This window comes from Anopheles coluzzii, chromosome 2 (assembly GCF_943734685.1).
Source record: "Anopheles coluzzii chromosome 2, AcolN3, whole genome shotgun sequence".
NCBI classification, from domain to species: Eukaryota; Metazoa; Arthropoda; class Insecta; order Diptera; family Culicidae; genus Anopheles; species Anopheles coluzzii.
This window is the reverse complement of record NC_064670.1, coordinates 24,994,618-25,011,775: the sequence shown is the minus strand read 5'-3', so window position 1 is coordinate 25,011,775 and position 17,158 is coordinate 24,994,618. Positions and strand designations below refer to the sequence as shown.

Below are 17,158 nucleotides of genomic sequence, written 5' to 3'. Positions count from 1 at the left end.
CGGGATGAAAAAGACTCAACCTAGCAATAATTTTTATTGTAACCCATTCAGAGGCCCCATTCTGTCCGCCTCTCTGCATTGATTTGACTGGAGACTTGAGCAGCAAAAGGGGACAGAAAAAACAGCTCTATCATAAAGTAGAGTTTCATTTTTATGCGTTTTTTTTTTATTCGTAAACCGAGAATGCACCGAGCCGAACAATATTCCCAACTACACTACACCAAGGGCCACCGCCCGGTGCAGTGGGAGGAAAGGGAGACAAAAAACTTTATCCTCCGCCGGGCCCAGCAACCACAAATGTCTTTCTTGTTTCCCTTTTTTGTCTGATTTGCCGCTCACAAGCAACTCCCGAGGCAACTGGTAAAGGTATAACTTTAAAACATTTCTTTATATTCATACACCGCCGGTCAAAGCTAATTAAGAGCGAGTAAGGAGTGTATGCTTCAATATAGAGTATGTAAGTGTGTGTGTGTGTGTGTGTGTGTACAAGCGCTTGCGTTTCCAGCCGGAACCGTAATCCAGTAACAGTAAGCGCCACCAAAGCGAAGCTCCAGGCACGATTGAGTCGAAGCCGCTCTTGCTTGGAACGCTCGCTGCTGCGGTGTGCCCGTGCAAACGCAAACGACTACTCCGCGTCCCGACCGCTCAACTTCATTCAACTTAATTTCGTTTAACAAGGATCCACAGCCTGCCCCACCACTGGGGTGGGACACCCGGCAAAACTGAACCGATGCTGGAATTTCCGCGGTTTGGACGACGCTCAAGGACGCCCGCAAGCCGGTCCGGGTTTTATGTCCGTGCCCGTGCCCGGTCCTTTGTGTGTCTCTTTCTTTGCCGATTTCACCACAATTGTTCTACGCTTGACCGCAGCACTGCTGCCGCTTCGCTTTATCTCACACTTTAACCTTTGTTCTTCCTTGCCGCAATCCACCCTCCCCCCCCCCCCCCCCCCCCGGTCCAGCTCCATTCGCAATCCGCCTTTGCCAATCGAGCGGAAACAGCATCAAGCGATTTGGCATCGTTTTGCAAGGATGGTGCAACCATCGGCACAAAAGGACATTGCATCGCATGTGCACCATCATCGGGTGTAGTACACGTACACCGGTGTGCTTGTGTCTGTGTGTGTGTGCTGTGTGCCGGTGTGTTTATTTGCACTGCTTGCCACCTCACCAGCCACCTCTTTATGGGGCAGCTTAAGGGCATCCCGAGCAACGGAATGACTGGGAATATGTTGGCCATATTTTCTCGCACTCGCCAATCTTATCCAACACTTTACTTTATTTCTTACCTTCGCTGCCGCCGCTGTGCCGCCAGCACCATGCTGCCTCCCCCCCTCCCCCCCACCACACGAACACTAACAGGGCCAAGGATAATATTCCCACGTCGAACGATTGTTCTTCCACTCGAGAACACTTTCGGCCGGCAATGTGGAACGCGCGGCCCGATGTTGGTACGGACGCGTGCAGAGAGTGCAGGTTATGAAGTGTTTGTTGTTGTTTAGTTATCATCCACTCTGGAGGGCCCCATGTGTCTGTGTGTGTGTGGTCTTGTTGTGCGGGTGCCGGTGGTTCACTGGTTGCGATGAACGCTGCACGCCACACTGAAAGGAAACTCCGAGCAAGGATAAAGTCGTCCCGGATCGCCTTGTTCCAACCCATCGCCGGCCCTGGCCAAAGGCGTAGAGAAGAGAGAAAAAATACGAAGCACACACACATACCCAAGAAGCCGTAAAACGGCGGCCAAGCGGCCCAAATGTCCTTATGCAGAGTGTGGCTGTACGAGCAGCTGCTAAGGATGGCTTTGTTCATTCTGCTCCTCCTGCTGTGTGGGTTTTCCCCCCTCGCCTTTGCTCGCTCTCGTTTCTGTTTTCCTTCGGTTGGGAGCGTAAACTTTCTACACGACATTTATACAAGATTTTGCACCATGTTTCTACATGCCGACTGTGTGTGTGTGTGTGTGTGTCGCACACGCGAGTTTGGCACGTCCAAATGCAATTTTCAACCCGCTGTCTGCTTTCTTTCTTTTTTTCCATCTCCCCCCCCCCCCCCCCCCCCCCCCCCAGGTGGTTGTGGGGAGGAAGGAACTTTTATTTTCTTTCGCTTCAACTCACCGTGTACTAAACCTGTACATGCGTCGGATCGAACAAGCACGAAGATGGGTCTGTGAGGTTGGGTCGAGGGAGGTTTTTATTTTGGAGGGGGAGAGAAGGTCAGCACTTTGAAAGGATGGCAACACCGAACCAACGGCAACGATGAATTATGTGTGGTGATAGTCGTGGAGTACCGAACTGCACCAAAACGCCGGTGCACCAGTTGGCAATCCTCGGTTGCATCGGGGATTTGTCGGATAAGAGACGAAAATAAATGAAGCAAACCGTTTCGAGCGTAAAAACTTACTCGCACACACACACAGATCTAAAGCCAAGTAGTTATCGCGGAAACACATGCACACACATGCTCGGGAGTGTGTGTTCGCGCGGAAGGGCTTAACGGTTCGGTCGTGTCACCCCGTCGCTGGCCGGAAGAAATAGTAACGAGATCATCCATCGAGCTGCAACAACCGAGGCGAAGGCCAGCGGGTTGGCAAGAATGTAATCCTTTTCGAGTGCTGCTGCCAACACACACACACACAGTCTCGCTAGAAACTCATGCAAACATGCATATATAGAAAGGAAGAAAAAGAACAAAAAAGACCACCAAAAACAAACAACACTCGCACAGCAAACTGCACTTTACTTTCGCCGCACAACATTCGACAGCGGCTGAAGACGCCCCAATCGAAACCCGTCAGCTCTTTTCCGCTTTTCAGCTCGAGTGCTTTCGTGTGTGTGTGTGTGTTTGGTTGGGACCAAAGTTTTCCGACTCGGATCGTTGCAGTTCCAGTTTATTTCATTGCACTTCGTCCGACCCGCACCCGCTCCCGCACCGAAATGGAGCTCGCAGCCAAACACGATAATGTTGTTTGCATAACTATATCTGTTCAAAATTTACCCATTCGAAGCGGCTGGCACCGCCACGCTTTATGATCGTATTGGACTGGGCAAAACCCCCGCTCTCACATGCACACACACACACACACACATGCGCATAGTCGTTGAGATGAGATCTAACAAACTTGTTAATGCCAATAGTGCTTTGGAGATTGTATCGTGCATGATTTCTATTTCTCGCAGTTGATGATGGCGACGTTATGCTTTGTACTGTGTATTGGATTTGTTTGCCCTGCTCGAGGAGGATGATGTTTTTCTCTGTAATAACGTTTTATTAAATAGCTAGATGAGTTTTGTGAAGCATCGTTCTTGTTTTAGTTGGCAAATATTTTGCACTAAAATATTTGAGTAATAAAACAAATGAACGATTCAACACGGTCAGTAGTAGTAGTAGTAGTAGTAGTAGTAATGTATTTCTGAGATAATTATCTGAGTTTTACAATGACGATTCGAAATTCGGTAAATAGTGGGTTCAATTTCATTTTTCCTCGCTAACTGAAACTGTTCTTGGCTTAGCTGACTGTAACATAATATTTATCCAACATGGGGTTTTAAACTTGAGTAGGAAAACTGTTTTCATCAAAAACCTACCTCACATTCAACAGAAAAAAAAAAAAAATTGTTACTTAACTTACTTAGAGTCTAATTCTTAACGTTATGGATTTCCTATACAGTTCAATTTTAAGTTCTTATACTTGATTTAACGTTTTCAATGCAATAGGAGTATTGGGATTTTGGGATTGTGGATTTTAGGTGGTATTGTAGGATTAGACAGGATTTCTAATTATTTCTAATTGTACCCGTCTAAGTTACTGTTTATGAATCTTGTATTGAATTTTTGAACTATTTTTGCCGTGAATTTTTCGATTGAGGGAACCTGGCAAATTGAATGAAGAGTTCTTGTTCTGAACCACGGTGGTACATTAAGTATTGTTTTCAGAAACTTATTTTGTGTTCTTTGTAGTTTCATTTTATGTGTTTTAGTACAACTGTTCCAAACAGGCGAAGCATATGTGATGATAGGTCTTATTATGGATGTATATAATAATATTTTATTGCCTATATTCAACTTAGATTTTCTATTAATTAAACTATACAAGCTACGAAATACTTTTTCACATTTAATTACAGTATTCAACACGGTCAGTACAAACAATCATTCTTTGTCTTGCCTAAAAATGGAACAGAGTATTCTGGTAAAGCCCTCAATTGACACTGATTAACTAACAATCCGTTCTACACGTTGCTATGAATCATGATATATCCTGAAAGTATGCAATCTACATTGCAATGCGCCAAAAATTATGCAATTTACAATAAAAGATTGTTTGCTGGAGAATTTTTTGTGGAAGTTAGAGCCAAAAACATAACTCCTTCATCATGCATGCTACATTGAAGGGTTAACATCGATTCCAGGTAAAACTGGAACGTCCAATTTGCAATGGAACCATTTATACCGTCTATAGAAAGAAAAAAAAAATCCCCCCCCCCAACCCCCAGTACACATATATGAAGCCAAATATTTCGACACATTTGCATCCACCATTGCTGCTGCAATGTTCCCCCTGCGGTCCGGTCCCCGCTAACCCAACCCGAAAGGACATACATACATAAAATATATTGCTGGCCAAAAAACCGAAAAAAGGGAGTGCCACCGTCGAGAATGAGTGCACCTCGGGAGTGAGAAAATCGTTCGTTCGCTATTATGCAGGAAAAAGTCAACGGCACTACGTCGTGAAACAGCTCCCATACACACAAATGAGAATGGGGAGGGGGAGAACAGTTGCAACTTGCAATAAAAGTTTGGTAAAAGCTGGCGCTCGTTTTTGTGTTGCAAAACAGCACACCTTTCCTTTACGCTCCCGCTCTAGTGCGATTGCCATTCAAATGCTATTAAAACAGAGGAAAATCCCTTCGCATTTCTACGGTCGTGGGTCGTTCCAATTGACGTGTTTTACGTTGCGGCCAGCGTTACACCAGCCGGAGCTACTGCGCTAGCAGATCCATTTCCAGCGAGTCAACTTTTATTCATTTATTATGAGCGTCTATTTGAACTCTTTTTTGTGATGCTTGGGCAATACGGTAACAGCGCACGGACTGGAATTTGATATTTTCTAGTAAGATTTTTTTTTTGCACGCTTTTGCCTGCTGTTTTACAATTTCATTCCACCTAACATGAACGGTGCATGAATGATTGAAAGAAAAACGTAACCCCATCATACAGGAGAGATTTATTTGCTGCCCCGAGAGCGGCAGCAAATAATGGACGCAGTTTTCAACTTCAAATTGATGTTTTTATTAGATTAGCTGATTTCGTGATTCCACATCGAGCAGGATGAAGTTATGATAATCCCGGTTTTGAATTTCTGATTGTGATACGGCACTCATTCAACCAGTAATGGACGAACAAACGCGCGGAAACGAGCTTTTGTTTCTGTTGCGCTCGCTCGCGCGTATTCTTCTATGATTCGCGCTTCTCTGCCCTTTTGTATTAGTATTTATTACGAACAAAAGCCTCGCCCTATCGTTACTCAGGTTTTGTGCATATGTATGTGTGTATTTGAGTGTGGGGCTACGTTGATGTAGCCACATGTAACGTCGGCGGGCGCTTCCGCGATCCCATTTTCACACTCTCGACCCATTGGTTCTTAATCAAAACGAATACTCACATCGTTACCGGAGGGTGCCCTTTTCCGCGTTGGGAATGGAGCTTCGAGCCACAATGCCTAAGGGGGGGAAGAGTAGGAGAATGCAGACCAAATAAAAAAAACTCCCCAAACACGGCGCAGCGGTCTAATCCCCACAGCAGCATAAAGCCCGCAAAACGGTCCCGGGTCGATCGGCGCAAATAGATACGGGGCCGTCATGCCACTGCCTAAATGTTCCCGATGGCCCATTTCCGGTTACGAGCGCGTTCCGGAAAACGCCAAAGACACACTTATCGCCATCCATTTTGGGGTGCCATTTCGTGGCACACACACACACACACACTCTTGCTCAACACTGTCCCTTTATCCGGCGAATCCATCCATCCATCTCGTCGCAATATCATCATCCTTTAGCCCTAATGCAAACACTCTCAACCGAAGGGGGGGCCAAAACTTCATCCTTAAACGCTTGCGACAGATGACGGGCCGCTTGCCTGAGCGCCGGAACGTGGCAGCGCCCGCAAACGTTCTCGAAAGCTTCCGAAACCCTCCGAAACCGTGGGCATACGTGAGCGGGCAGAATCGATAAAGGTGTAGATAAACTCCATTTCGTACCGCTCAGGGCCCACACGATGACGACGCAGAGCACGGAGTGGGGATGTGTTTGAATGTGTTGTTTTATGTGTCGCGTTTCAACGCCCGCCGCACCCAGCCCACGGACCCGAACGTGTGCGAGTGTTTTTGTGTGGCGCATCACAACGCCGGAACCGGCAGAACCGTAAGACGTGCTTACGGCTCTCACCCCTCCGGTGCTGGTGCAGAGATATCGAGGCATGGTGTCACTTTTGACAGGAATTTAATCTTCTTCAATAAAAACGACTACACACAGACGCAGCCTGTTACCAGGGGTTGCGCCGGATGTAGGTGAGTGCTGCTAAAGCTTCGGTTTTATTTTTTTTGTCTGCCAGAGAAGCTTTGAATTAGCTCCTCAACCTACCGGGTTTTGTTGTTGTTAGTAAAGGGTGTTTGGTTGATGCTGATACAGTGCGATACGGCCGTTTGTAGCACATGTGAAATCTGAATCGGATCAAATTACGCGAAGGTCGGCGAAGGTGCCGAGGACCACTCAACTAAACATGAAACGAAAACAGCCAGAAGAGCACGGGTCATGTGTTGTTTGAACCTTAGCTAGTCCGTAGAAGATCACACGAAAAGTTTATAAAGAGATTAGGAGCGTTGTTATAAGTAAAGATATTAAGCGACCGGTTTTTGAACATTTTGAAAAGACCAGCTGTATGCTATGAAAGCAATAGAAATACTCAAATTTATTTTTTTAATCTACCATACTAAAACTAAAAACAAAACTAACCTTCACTGACATTTCAAAACGCATAAAATTATGAATTTTATTAAAGTATTATTTTTTTAATCTTTTAGATAAAAATAATTATTCAAAAAATATTCAATACAATATATTCTTCAAAAATACATCGAAGCAAGCAAAACCAGAAAAGATGCAATAAATAATCATTTGTAGCCCACGAGATCCTCAGCCGAGGGAAAATCTTCCACCGTTTACACCTTTTTGTTTTTAAATGTACATTTTGTAACGCCTAAAACTATGCAACACATTAAATAAAATCATTGGCATAGTAACCACAAACTCTGTCGTGGTTTTGAAGCGCCTGAATATATGCAAAATGTTGCTTTTGTATCACTTTTTAGTAGCTTTGGTAGCTCATTAATGTAATAATTGTTGATAAATGAGAAAAAAGACACTCTATAACATTTAGCGGGAAATACGACTTAAAAGTAATGTAAAAAGGAACATCAATAGTCAAACATTTCATGCGTATCAATAAGGGCAACCAAATTTAATAAGCAAATATTTAAGACACTTGTTGCACAAAGTATTTAGATGCTATTCTATGTTAAATTTATTGTTCTGCCTTAATTCTCATTCTCATATAAGCCAATCGCTACTCAAACTAAAACAAAGGCAAAGCAGGTGGAAAAAAGTTGCCACTCACTGTGTGTTGCCTCTCGATTCCTCCCAATCAATCCACATCGTTGCACGCACACAAACATTTCCCATTATTGGCATACGAACAAGGCAAGGCCACATTCGAATCACATCCTACACATGATAACGCGATTCCCTTGAGGGTAGGAGAGAGAGTCGAAGAGAGCAAAGAGAGATCATGGTAAAGACATCGCGAAACTGAGCCACCACACGCTGCCAGATATCCATCGGTTGGATAAAGTCATAAAAATTGACATCCCGTAATCTGGTTTCGTTCCACCAGCATAGCAAAGTCAGCCAAAGCCCCGCCCGACCGATCCGTCCCCAGCGCTGTTTGAACGTTTGATTTGACAATTGAGTTAAATCGCGCCTGATTTGACCCTAATGCTTGATGCGCTCCGATCCATTATGCCGCGGCGCTGGTGGCACGTGCTGCGTGTGCGATGGGAGCAAGGAGCAGGAGGGGGTGCCGAATGTTGGCGAAAGATTCGTCGCTGGAACCGCACCACCCTTCACCACGACCTTCCCCTGCCCAGCTAATGAGACGCGATGGGTGGCTCGGATTCGGGAGTGTGTTTTGTGCAGTTTCGGTTTCACGTGACACTACCATTAACGGTGCCCGATGCGAACTTTGCGTTGGAAAAAGCTTTACCTCCCGGAATCAGATTGCTCGAGACCAGAGATTTGCTGGAGAAAGTACCGCGCCGGCAGCATAAAACTTTCCTCGCTCTCCCCCATGCTTCCCCATCCCTGCTCAATTGCATTGCCATTTTAATGTAGTTGCTGGTGCCGTTTTGTTACGATCCATGTTTGAGCGTTTCTCTATGTGTGTGTGTGTGAGTGTGTGTGAGTAGCCGCCGTGTATATCGCGTTTGCACGCAAAACGGAACGACCTTCCCATGCCCGCCAGGCACGGCGTTATGGTGCGCGCGCGATGCGCTTGTGAAAACAATGGCAACATGGAGGCGCCCAACCGCCCACAGCGCAGCTCCGGCGCTGGTGCAGTTTGCAGAAATTGAAAACAACCGATCGGGGCAACTGTTTTAAATAACAGTTTGACCGAAAGTTTGCACACATTTCCCCGTTGCTGCGTCCCGGGGGGAGATTAGCTTCGTGGCCCCAGATGGCGATCCCAGAAAGCGGCAATTGCTCGGGGCTGCCTCCCGATTCCGCAGCCGCCCATGATTACCCCTGGAGCCGGAGGTGTAGCATTGTGGCAGGTTCAGGATCATCATGTGTGTGTGTGTGTGGGTGTGTTCGTGCACAAGAACACTGTCCGCCTTCTGATTTGCCGTCCCTTCGCTCCGTTTGCCAAACGTTTGCCCGTTATTGGTTGGTGGTACAACTTTCAGATCAACTTTTCGCCATTCTGCTTTCGGGCTCGGGCTGTTTCTCTCCACCACCTCCTTGGACCACCCATATCTGCCCCGCTGGTTCATTGGATTTAGCGATGAGAAATACAGCTTTTTTGCTTCCCTTCCTTTCTCCTGCACGCGCTCCATATGTGCTCGTGTGGAAATGAGCTTAGCTAGTTCGCACAACACACGTGCCTCACTCCGCGTTGGATGGTGGCGGTCGGAGTGGCGATCGCGCGGTGCATAAACCCTCCCTCTAGGGATGCCAGATGCCGAACGCTTCCCAGCAGCAGTATCGCATGACATAATCGGTGCTGTTGTATAATGCCATAAACTTTCGTGACTTTTCGTGTTGCCCTTGGTGGGCGGCCCGAGGAAGCAAAAGTCCCGCCCGGGCCGGGAACCAACCCGCCTCGGGGTTCGTTTTGGTCATTTGCAGTGCTGTCGGGAGCTGTCGAAACCGCTTCCCACCTTTTTTTTACCGGTTGTTGTTTTGCTTTGCGTTTCGTTTCGTTGTCACACGGGCTAACGAGTGTATTAATTAGTTTTTGGCCACCCGGGCTTATCTGGTGGCACCGTACCGACGGTGCTGCTTCCATGCTTCCATTTTCTTTCGCCCATTTCCTTTCTCGTTGACCGGTGCGGGTGGTGTCGTATGCGTTCATTAGGCGATTTTATGCGAAAACTAACTAACGTACAGCAATTGGAAGCTTTTGAACGTGTTTGTGCTATTATTTAAAGTTTCTAATTAAGGGGTAGCAACTCTTTTTTTTCGGAAATAAAATAATACTTTTTATCAACTATTAACAAGCAGAAAGTATTTGCAAGAGGTATCCATCTATCCTGAAATCTTTCGCCAAAAAAAATCTCACACAACTTTTGGCTTCCCTGTGTGTCTGCGCTTTTCGATACATGTACAACTTTGGCACTGACCAACAACAAAAAAACCCTCCACTGGCACCACATTGACCGAATCGTCCTGCACAAAACTTTTTGTTTGCCTTCCCATCTAATCGCTCAACTGGTACCGTCTGCCCTGCCGTTCAATGACGGAACTTTGCGTTCCACAGTTCTCCTGCGGGAAGTAGTAAAACGGAACGTTCCAGGAACGTTCAAGCAACACACACACACACACAAAAACACCATTTAATACAGCAGCCATCCAAATCATGTCCCTATCCCAGGAAGCCATGGACACCACCGTGGTTGAGAGCACTCGTGGTGATGCTCGTGCTTTACCGTAGTTTTTGTTTTTGCTCATTGCTTTGCGCCTTCAGAATCGTTACGCAAAACTCAAAAAAACAAAACCCAAATAGGGAGGCTATCGAGTGATCGAGGGGAAAAAAGTCAGACAAAATTAATAAAATGCGTACTTCGGTGAGTCCACCAGCAAGAGAGAGTGAGAGAGAGAGAGAGAGAGAGAGAGAGAGAGAGAGAGAGAGAGTGTGGGTGTGTGTATTGTCGTGGTTTCCCCGTCAGCGGATAGTACCTCAGTGGGCCGCTCTTGGTAGCATATGTTGGGGCAGTTTTAGGTTGCAAAAGTTTCACGTTCGCAACCCACGCAATAGCCCCGTTGCCTGGGGATGATGACTTTTGCCTTCTAACATTGAAACTTTGCGACAGCGTTTCATTACACGCGCTGCCAGTTTTTTTTTTTTTGGTAAAATGCGTGTTCACACTGTTTTTATGGTTCTTTATATATGTCCATGTGCGTGTGTGTGTGTGTGTGAGTTGAGGCAGACACGTGAGACTAAATTGGGCAACCAATATATCTCTGCGCGGGAAAATTAACCCACATCGTTGGGCATCCGGTGAAGGCCGTTGTTTGCCAACGGTTTAGACCGTTTAGATTAAAGCTTTTAAGTGTCAAGTTTGCGTGCATAACTGACACCTGATCTGCACACCGCCTGCATACTAACACACCACTGATGCTCTTCTCAGCTCTGACATCTGACCTGTCTGCCAGATAACTGACAGCAGAATCAAAATGTCATCCTAATCCCTCCAACGCACCCCAACCCCGCCGCTACTGACGGTGCTTCGACTAATAAGGCACACCACCGATGGGTGCAACGGATTGGATGTGATTGGGTACACACACACACATTTGCATCCATCTGGCTGTCACCCGGCAATGGCTACGACTACCACTGCACAACCACGCTATAGTAATCAAGTGCAACCACAAACCTAATTGTCTGCAGTGAGCGAACGTGAATGCCTCCGGTAGTAGGTAGCTGCTTCCCCCGTGCACTGGCGTGAAGTGTGTGTGTGTCCCGGGGCCCGTGTGTCCGTCGATTGATGACACTTCATCATTTGGAGTCGTATCAGCATCAACGACACCGCCCAACCGCCGGTTTAAATGGAAAACCATTGTGGTGTACTACACTTGTCCCCAATTCGGGGTTGGGAAAGGCCCGTGCAGACGCATCGAGAAAGGCCCGCGCGAGAAGCCACGGGCCCGGGTGAGGGGTCAAGAGCCCCGTTGGCTTGTCAATCGACATCATCATTATTAATGGGTGTGTGTGGTGGTGTAGCAGTGCGGGCCCCTGACTGAGTGAGTGGTTTTAATGGTCGAATGACCAAAGTTTGTATGTATGTGTGTGTGTGTGTCTGTGTATTGGCAGGTGATTAAGCGCGAAAGCTTTACACACGTACGCACGGGCTTGAAATACCGATCATCGATCACGGGTTGGGTTTTATTCGGTGCGCAAGCAGTGCTATGTTCTAATCATCCATCTCGTACCAGTGTCTTTATCTGTGGTGTAAGTGTGTCGAGCTTAGATTAATGACGTACGCGTAAAGCACAGCGCCTCAGCAGTGCGTGTGTAGAGTTCGAGCAGATACGTGGAAGCAAACGTTTGACGTTTATCAAGCGCTTTAGCACACGCACTTGCAAGCGCGCCTCTTTAGCTCAGTGGTAGAGCGCTGGTCTCGTAAACCAGCGGTCGTGAGTTCAATCCTCACAGGAGGCATTGGAAATAAATCACAAAATGTTGTTTTTATTAAGAGTGTAATTAATAACACACCTTTTATTACACCAACATAGGGAATTTTCTCAATCTAAACTGAATCACACCAATATTATGATACAATCGATTTTACACTCCAACAACTCCTAAACCTCTGTCACATATTACAAACTAACAAACTTTAATGGGTGCGCAGGGCATTATTATATGTGTAATAAGCCTTTGTCACGCATCAGATGGACGTGTGGTTTAATTAATTTGCCATCCAGCCAACCGTTTGCGCCCATTCCCCCCGCTACATGTACGCTTCGATACGCACACAAATCATTCTAAATGCGATTAAAAATGTGTTACAATCGCTTCTCTGACAGGCGGGTGTGGTGTGGTGGTCGTTAGGTTGACCGAACAAAAACACACACACAAGCAAAAAGGTGCTGGTGCTGCTGCCAGCCCCCCAACACAAGCATTCTTTCTCTTTCTCGCTATCGCTATCTGCAACACCATTGAAAAGCCAAACACCGCGCGCACAACGGACTCTGCTCTCCTCTATTTTTTCCCTCCTAACCTTCTCTCTCGCTGTGCGTTATATACCAATCGTTAATAATAATAATTGTGTTAATTGAAACCTATTCCAAAGCTTCTGTTTACGCTAGAGATTAATTGCATCGCGTGCGCTCGCACACACTGGCTGTTTGCACAACCGCACACAATCTAATTATTGTGCAACCCCCTGGTGCGGATGGTGGGGGAGGAGGCTTTTTTGTTCCCCAGCTCCTCCCTTATACCCCATCTCCCGTTCCCTAATAATCACAATCATAAGCAAAACCCTAGCCTGACACGCATTAAATCCTTGCCGCGGTGTCAGAGGTGCCAATTTTGAGTTTGCCAAATGGATTGATTTGCATCATCGCTTTTGTGCAGATGGGTGGCAGTTTTGGCGGTGGGTGGCCCTGTGGGTAGGAGGTTATGAACACCATGTAGCAAAACAAAGCTCATTACTGTCTTTTGCATATAAATGAGCGCGGCAAGCATTATGGATGTGTGTGTGTGGGGCGTACACACATTATTTGGCAAAGGCCATCCGATCGCACTTTCGACAGGGTCGTTCGTCGTCCGGCAATTAGAGCCCATGCCTCACTCAGCATTCCCTGCTCGATTCCACCCCCAATCAGCTCATGCTTTGTTTCCGTGCCTTTTGATTGGGCTTGCAAACGGGATTAGTCCAACCACCGACGCCCAATGATGCATCCTTGCTTCATCGAATTGTTAGAATTTGTAGCATGTGTGTGTGTGTGTATGCTTAAGTATGTCTGTGTGTTTATGTGTGCTAAAAATTAATCGCCGGATAAGTGAGCGCTCTCTTCAGTGGCTTTACGCAGTAGGCCCGCATTCCATTCCAGCGACAGTTTTCCCATGACCCTTGAACATTATTACCTCACCAGAGCAGGAATCCTACCCTTTTCCCCCCTCTAATTCTGCTGTCACACTTCCGGTCCAGTGCCTGCCTGGTGTGGCGTTGGCAAGAAGCGGAACCCTGGTAGTCCGAGTCCCGAGCGAAAGTGGGTCAAGCTTTCCGGCAAGGGCCGGGATAATCAACCAATGGATTGCTGCAGTCGATTCTAAAACGGGGCATTATTTTTCGTTTCATTGCAGATACGGTCAGGGCGAGAACACGTCAACGGGTGTGGTGGTGTAGGCTACCGTCGTGTGCGGTCACCGTACGGGCATCTCGCTCCAGGGGCCAGTCGGGCGAGAGATTCATAAATAAATCCACCACTACCACCACCACCACCAACCACCAACGGCCATCCCCCTTTTGATCGCACTCCCCGTTAGAGGCCAATAATGCTGCTGCTGTTGATCCCAAGGTAACGATGATGCATCGTGCGTGCAACGACCAAAAACCTGTCCCGGCCAGTGGCAGCATCGCTGCGCTGGATGCATAATCCCCCGGGTTCAGCAAATCCGGGGAATTATCGTCTCGATTGTGTGTGGTACTTTGTTATTTGCGGGGGGCGAATGAAGTTAAGGATGCACATTATTTATGCAAAACCAGAAAGCCCACTCTAGGCTTGTGGGTGCGTGCGTGTATGTGTGGTCTGCCGACTGTCAGGAGCAGATCGTTGCGTCCGTTGCCTATCGAAGGCTGTATGGCATTTCGATTGGTTTCAGCTCGATTAAGGCGAAGACAGAGACGAACGCTGTTAGGGTTAAGGCATTGGTTTGAAGAGCTTCGAGATATACCAGACATAGCTGACAAAAGAAGTAATCTCAGTTGTGCTATGATGCTATACATGGATTACTAAAGCCAGTGCGGTAAAGTGTACGGGATTGTTTTGGGCCTACAAAACAGCAGAAGCTAGCATGCGATAAGACGTTCATTTCAACAATAATATGTTCCGAGAAATTATAATCCAGCAACAAACAATGCCTTCCAAAACGCATCACTCCATGGCCGTGTGTAACTCTCGACGTAATGGGAGCAAAAACACCTCAAACTCGTTCCGAGAATCTGAGGGAACACAAGCCTTCAGTTGAAAGCGCTCCATTCTGGCAGGGCAGCTTACCCAACACACACACACCATGATAAAGCAAATATTTACATCCAAAACCCCCAAACATTCACTTCCGGGAGGCTTTCCCGGTACGGTGCGGGGCCGCTTTACCAATTTTTGAAAAGGATAGTCAAGACTTCGGGAACCAATTCAGAACGTTCGTTGCTAAACATTCAATATGTTCCCTTCTCAAAAATCAACCAGAGACGCGTTCGACACGATCGATGAATGTAATGCTGGGCTTTAATTTTGCCACCCTCACCACCCGAGAAGGTGCAAAAATTGCACATTGGAATTAAATTTTAATCACACACCCTTTTGGGCAACGATTTATCGGCAACGGGTTTTCCATTAGCTTCAGGGCCACCTCGGGCCAACCTGCACACCGCACTGCACCGACCGGTCGGACGGTCGGTATACTTAAGGATTGGGAATAGAAAAATTATCGAAATCAATTATAGTAAATCACAGTCATTTTCTGCTCCATTATGTTCTCTCGCCAGCCGCGCAATGCCATGCAAGTCGCGTGTGCTGTGCAAAGAAGTCGTGCGGTGAGCTACGGAAACCAAGGGTAAGGCCAGAACACACAGTCCTACCAGTTCGAAGCTAACCTCTGGAGCCGCAGCGTAGAGGTGTTGAAAGTACGGTGAAAAGTGAAATAAAATTCCCACCAGTAAAGTGAACCAGCAGACGGGTTCGACCAAACTCACTGCGCCACGGGAGAGCAAATGCAATGGGGTTGAAAAAGAAAATGCCCCATGTTCGAGTGCCGTGTTGGAAAGATGGATATTTCCTTCCATTTCGACACGGCATGAGACATGGCCTATCGAATTATTACTCTTTTTTTGCTCTTCTTTTCCCAAGCATCAGGCTCCATGTATCACGGGGTACGATGAAAAGCGGAATTGGATTTGGGGTCCTGCTTCTGCTTCGCTTCGATTTCCAATCCTTCGTATGTCGTACGCCTTTTCCGAGGTTTGCCACACGAGGCGCACACGATCCTTCATCTCACGCTTCTCCCGTACACAGCGCTGCTCGCTAAGGCTTTTATCTTATTTTCATTCATTTACTTCGCCCTAATAGGATTAGCGAATTGTTACTGCTCGCATGTTTGCCTCGCTGCCATGGGATGGTACCGTGTTCCTCCTGCGGGAAAGCGCCTGTAGCGTTCGATGCCAATTGCTTAATGACGGATTTGCCGTATCTGTGTGCCTGTTTCTTGCTGGCTCTGTTATCATCTCGTTAGAGCGTTGGCATAGGAGCGCAGAAGAAGTAAAAAACATATCGTGAAATACGATCCGTTAGCACGTTCTCGAACCTGTCAGACATGGTCGGAATTAAAGAAGGAAAAGAGTTGACAGAGTCTTCGTTGTTGGGTCCTAGCAAATGGGGGGGGGGGGAATAATAATCGCAATCATTACTGATGGTGTTCGAACGAGCAGAAAGGAAGAGATTAAATATCTCAATTGGTCTCAGTAGAGAGACTGTTTTCAGCAAGGGAAATCATTTCAATCGCATGGAAGCAAATGATCATTAAGAGTCTTTGAATTGCATACATTGAGGCGCATTGCAGCAGAAACATCCTGCTGGATCCTTTTCTTTTGCACAACGCCTAAATGTAGGCAAATGTTATCTCTTAGTATGAATTTTCAAATTGTAGGTAATGCTCATCCGTTTTCTTAACTTCTAATCCTCTTAATGATGAAATCTACAGACTTACTGTACCACCTGCAATTGCCGGAAAGAAACCATCATGCTTTTGAAGTGCACTCACAAATCATCGTAATGATTTTTAATCATCGTATCAACCAACGCACATTCCCTCACACCCAGCAAAACCCTAGAGAGTATAGGTGAGCGTTGGAAAATGCATCCCCCCGAAGCGTACAGCTCACCTAACCACTAATCAACCGAGTTGGCTACATGTTGGCCACGGCAAACGACAGGCACGACGAGGACGGCAAACTAACGAGCATGGCTCCTGCAACACTGTAATCATGTTATGCTTCCGTTACGCACGATGCATACCGATCACAATCAAGATGCAGCATGCAATCGGGTACAATGTTGCTACATTGCAAATACTGATAAAATGTTGAAAGATACGCATCCCCGAGATAGCACAGAAACACGGAAACGCAACCGTATCGTTTTTCAACGGTAAGATAAAAAGGCACTCATACACAGCACCCCGCTGCCGATGCTTCTCGTTAGAAGCCGAGATTACATTTCGAACATATCCAATCTCACCGTTACCGGTACCAGGTTGGCAGGCAGGGGACGGGGGCGATGCTAGGACGACATTTGCACAAGCTTGCAACGGCAAAGCCTTGCTGCCCTGCTCAATAATGTAGCGATCGAAACGAGGGAGAGCAAAAGGTCCATCCGATCCGGACCGTACAAAAGATGTCGCCAAGGCAAAGTCCTCTCAACTCGCCACAATATGCGGGGGTAGAGGTGGAGGGGTTTTTAGAGGTGGGTGGTACAGATATTGCTTTGCTGTATGCTGCAGCGTGTGTCTTAATAATCGAGTTATAATTCCATTGCAGCCTTTCCAATGCCTTTATCACTGATGGCAGCAACAAAAAAGAACCCACGAGAACCGCCGGTATGGGT

General features: G+C 46.8%; 1 protein-coding gene and 1 non-coding gene across 6 annotated transcripts in view; both read left to right on the top strand.

Annotated features, from left to right (window-relative positions):
- Positions 1-17,158, top strand: part of LOC120953725 (uncharacterized) — a 79,212-nt gene that overhangs the window by 31,272 nt on the left and 30,782 nt on the right. For 4 of the 5 annotated variants that reach the window (XM_040373930.2, XM_040373927.2, XM_040373928.2 and 1 more), the window contains exon 3: positions 13,641-13,855. The exons of the other annotated variant lie outside the window; for it this stretch is intronic. The gene's annotated coding sequence lies outside the window, so the exon portion shown is untranslated. The remainder of the gene's footprint in view (positions 1-13,640; positions 13,856-17,158) is intronic. 5 annotated transcript variants of the gene reach the window in all.
- Trnat-cgu (transfer RNA threonine (anticodon CGU)) lies at positions 11,919-11,990 on the top strand. Its single transcript has one exon. It is a non-coding gene; the product is annotated as a tRNA-Thr (tRNA).